This window comes from Prosopis cineraria, unplaced genomic scaffold (assembly GCF_029017545.1).
Source record: "Prosopis cineraria cultivar Desert tree isolate PC_DT_omini unplaced genomic scaffold, ASM2901754v1 PC612, whole genome shotgun sequence".
Classification (NCBI taxonomy): domain Eukaryota; kingdom Viridiplantae; phylum Streptophyta; class Magnoliopsida; order Fabales; family Fabaceae; genus Prosopis; species Prosopis cineraria.
Window position 1 is genome coordinate 2,624 of NW_026555937.1, and position 5,252 is coordinate 7,875.

The following is a 5,252-nucleotide window of genomic DNA, read 5'->3' on the forward strand; positions in this document are numbered from 1 at the left end:
TGCAAGTGAATTGTTGGGTAGCTACAAAAGTTTGATTGTATGTTTCAAAAATATAATAATAGATATTCCGAAAGTAAATATCAACCTTAATTATGAGAAAATAATTCATTCTCAAGTACCAATTCAGGTAAGCCATGTAAAGTAAAAGACTCTCATCTTTCTTAAGCAATGATTAGATATTTGAAAGAAAATAACTCCAAATAGTTGGAAGGGATATATATATCTGTTGTTGTGAAGGAGATAGATTAGTTCTCTGTTTGGAATGACATTTGGATATATCGGTATTTGAAGAGATAGATTGTTTCTCTGTTTGGAATTGACATTGTTTCATCTATTACTTGTTTTTCTAAATAATTAAAAATCTCTCCCATACAATTAGTTAATTAATTTATTACAAAGAAATCAACTTGATCGCTTATATATATCTTGTCAAAAAATAAATCAGTCAGTAAAATACATCAAATTACATCAATACTACGAGCAACATAACAAATACCACTACCCGAAGTAAACAAGAAATATAGAATCGAGTATTATATTGTATAGTTACAATTTCTTCACGTATATCAACAAACTAATTGGTGGTGGTCGTCGTCGTCGTCATCATCGAGGAAAAATTTGCTTATAGACATCTCATTAATGGATGACGAGACAGAGTAGTTGGTAGAGTGATCCAATTAGGGTCATGTTGAACATGGTTTCTTCTTCTTCTTCCCTGCATGAAAAATGCAGGCTCTAGAGGATATGGCAATTCGATTATAACGCTGCTAAGATATGAAGCAATGTTTCCCATTGTAGGCCTATCTTCTGGATTTTCCTGAACACACAATAAACCAATCTGGATGCACCTAAACACTTCTTGTTGAGAATAAGATTCTTTCACTGCTGGATCCAGCAATTCTTCTATTGACTCCTCCCTCCATTTTCTCCAAGCCTGCAACAATTTATATTAGTTAGAATAAATGTTAAAAATGTACTTATTTTAATAAAATTGTCTCTTCTTTTTCTATGACTTTTGTACATATAGTTCAGTTTTATACATATGAAGATATAAAGAAGGTAAATAAAATTAATACTTACATAGCTCAAGAGATCATCAATGCGACATGATTCATAAGAACAAGAATTCTTTTGTCCACTAATAATTTCCAGCATCATGACTCCGAAACTAAAGACATCAGATTTTATAGAAAAGTATCCGTGCATTGCGTATTCTGGAGACATGTATCCACTAAAAATGTGTAACTTGTTTAGTATTCAAACAATTCTTAATATAAAAGCATAGAAGGAGGAGAATATATAAGATAATTTTAGACTTACTATGTTCCAACAATCCTACTTGTGCTCCCTTCAATTTGGTCTAGTGTTATTAGTCTTGCCATGCCAAAATCTGATATTTTTGGACTCATACTGCTATCTAACAGAACATTGCTTGGTTTAAGATCACGATGTATGATTTTAAGACGTGAGTCTTCATGCAAATATAAGATTCCTCGAGCAATTCCTTTTATAATTTTAAAACGCTCGGCCCAAGTTAATTCCCTTTGCTTCAAAGGATCTAAAGATAAATGTGTCATCAATTGGCAAGCGTTAGTAAAATCTACCAGCAAATATTTTAAATAATCAGCTAGGAATAACGACGTACCAAATAGGAAGTGATTAAGGCTCTTGTTAGGCACATATTCATAGACAAGCATCTTCTCATCATCTTCAAGGCAGAATCCAAGCAGCCTCACTAAATTTCTATGTTGAAGTTTGGCTATTAGTAAAACTTCATTTTTGAATTCTTCAACTCCCTGTGTAGAAGTTCTTGACAATCTCTTCACAGCTATCTCTTGGCCATTAGGAAGAATTCCCTAAAACTTCAAGCCATCAGTTAACAAAGACATGAAATTTAAAACTAAAAAAAAAAAAGCATGATCTTCTGTCACAATTATCACCTTATAAACTACTCCAAATCCACCTTTGCCTATCCTGCTCCCTTCAGAAAAATTGTTTGTGGCTACTTTAATTGTAGCCATGTCAATTTGCAAGGAATCCATTGTGGTAATAATTTCAACCCCAACTGTAAAATGTTAAATCAGATACATGCGTAAGAATCCAGGTTATGCAAAATCTAATTAAAGGCCTTAATTTTCTATTAACCTGAAACATTAATTAATCGTATATAAAAGGTATTATAATTTCTTACAGTTTTCTGAAACATCAATGGCCCTTTGTGATTTCTTCTTCGAATTTGTGGGTACCATGTAGTAGCACAAAACGAGTATCACCACCAGAACAAGAATAATCGAGGGGACAAGAATCGCAATCATTTGTGTTCGCAATTTATTGCTTTTTCCTGCAAGGATCTATCAGCATTCACACAGGATGCCATTGACTGACAAGAACATTTTAAATAATGTGACACTTTTGGCTTCTCTGCAATCATGTTTTGGGCTGTCTTGCTCTTATAGCAACTAAAGCACATTCTTTATTTTAATTATCCAGCGTCGAAATAAATATGTTGAGTTTATAGATTTTATAATATTCCATGATATTATAATTCTTTAAAAACTTGTTTAACATGTCATTTTTTGATTAATAATTTAATATAACCTTTGTTATGGAAAGTTACCTTTCAGCATCCATTAGCATATAAATGTTAATAAATACATGATAATGGAGTTGAAGTTTGGAGTTGGTGGAAAAGGAAGTGGGGATAAATTAATTTAAAATCTGCTTAATTATATCATGTGATCCCTTGCCTACCGCATCTTCTAATTTAGTATTAATTATTTTATCTGGGGTTGAGGCCGTTAATCAAATTAAAACCAGTATTAATTAATTATATTGACGAACTAGACAAGAGGGACACTGATGGTAATATTTTAGACTTCGGTGATTTTATTTCTTTATATTGATATTATACAGACGACTCTAAGAATTTTATGCAAACAGCCTAAACTTTTGCTACTAAATTAAGAATAGTTAGTTAAGATGTCAAAATCAAATAGTAATGATGAATGCATCTGAAACTTCATATATACCTCTTAAATCTTGTACAAATAAAATTTAATTTTGGAAACACCTCTTAAAAAAAAACAATTTATCTACTCAGTAATTCTATTACCGAACCAAATACACTGATCGAACTCTTTTGGTTTTTATTAATATTGATCCAAAATCCAAATCACTTAGTCATTATTAATATATATATTAATTTTTATTTTTTATATATTTTTTGAGCCAGATTATACAAGCTTTGAAGTTGAAAGGCAAAAGTTTAGACGCTGACCGTTAGCCGCCGTCGGCGTGGGCGTCGACGTTCCGGAATGCTGATAAAATGGATACGTTTCATAGCGAACAATGCAACTGGGAAACATTACACTTTGTCCAATGCTACCTCCACAACACGACGTCGTAATCTCCGCTATCGCATCCCTGACACACCGCCTACAGTAGCCGGCGGCTAAGTCCGGCGTGCACTGTGCAAGGCCATACAGCGTCGTGTTGGCCGATGCGTCACCTTGCTGAACACCGTACTTGGAATTGGATCTTCCAAGAGCCTCAGCTGCTCCATCTATCAGATTGTTCAAAATAGATCCCAACGTCTCGTAAAATCGACGAGTTCGCAAAAGCACCGGATCGCCTAACGGAATCTTGATCTGATATCTAGGCCATTCTTCCATGGAAGAGAAGATAAGCCTATCCGAATATCGCAGCAAGCACTCGTTGTACCAGATGATGGCTTCTTTGGCTAAAGGACACGACGAGCTTATCCTTTGGGTGGCGAAGTTCACGCACTCGCTGCACAGTGGATACGGCACATCGCCGCGGCACATGAAGAGGCCGTATACGGTGTTTGCTTCGCCGTTGCCGGCGATGGTGGTGTTGAAGAATCTGGTGCCGTCGGTGGCGTTGGATGAGAGGGAGGAGAGGAGGGCGGCGAGGTTGCTCTGGAAGGTGCCGTTAGGAGTGAAAGTGATGTTGGTTGTGCAGTTGACATCGTTGAATACAGAGGCGGCTGATTCGGTGGCGCTGAAGATGACGACGAAGAAGAAGATAGCAATCATTGTGCTTGCTGGAGAAAGAATGATTTTTAGTTATTGCTATAATGAGGTGTAAGATAGATATAGAATTTTTAGTTGATTACAGCGGTGATCAATTACTTGCTTATTTATTATTTTACTTTGGGTCCTTTGGATTTCAGTTGGGTATAATAGATTATGAAAATAATTAATTAAGTGATAGATTTTAATCATAATTGATTATGTTATAACGCAATGTGTTTGGATACTTTTTTTTTAAATTGATTTTAACAGAATTAAAAATATTTAAATAATTTAATTAGAATCAATTTTAATTATATAAATTACTATATAATTTAATTCTTAAATATCAAACATTAATTTTTTGAGAATACAAAATTTAAATTTTATTAAGGAAAAAAAGGAGAGAAGGGAAGAGAGTTTAATTTTATTTTTATTAAATTATGTGCTTTATTTGTAATTTTTTTGTGGGTTTTCTTTTGTAATTTTCTCCAACATTTTTTGATTAACTTCTGGTAAAAGCTCATTCCATCAGCTTCCGAAAAAACGCGCGTAATACGTCAGAATTGATTTTTGTTCTTTTTCAGCCGTTTGGGTAATTTCATTTTAAAAATCAATTTCAGGCACAAAAATCGATTTTGAAGACTAACCAAACGGGCACTTTATGTATAGTGTGAACGAGTATTTAAATAATTGGAGTAAATTCATCAACGTTTAAAAAAAAAAAAATTAAGTGTACTTGTTGGATTTAGATTCGAGTGAGTGGCCAAATCTACTCATTCAAAGAATATTTCAATTTTAACAGTTAAACTTCATCAATAAATAAAAATTATCAAAATATTTTTTTAAAAAAAATTAAAAACAATCACCACGATTAGAAGACCCCTAATGTAAGATGTCTTTTTCAAAAATTCAAAATTTTAATACTTTTTAAATGTTATATGAAAAATATATGACAATTATTCTATTAAATTAAATGATTGTTTATCTTGTCACATAATATTTTTTAAGTAAATGAACTAAAATAACTCACAAGATCCAAATCCATCTTCGAGGATGTCTATGTGAAATTAACAAGCACATACATGCAAAATATAAAAATTCAAAAAATAAGTGAGAGAGAGAAAGATAAATATATCGACTTAATCAATAATAACAGTGTACGTAGCTTATACTGCCTTGAGACCTACTATCTAACATTTTGTAACTAGTTATGATAAA

The 5,252-nt window shown here is 32.8% G+C and overlaps 1 pseudogene; it reads right to left on the reverse strand.

The window, feature by feature from the left end:
- Positions 1-566: 566 nt before the first annotated feature.
- Positions 567-4,089, reverse strand: LOC129297791 (cysteine-rich receptor-like protein kinase 10; annotated as a pseudogene).
- Positions 4,090-5,252: the final 1,163 nt, after the last annotated feature.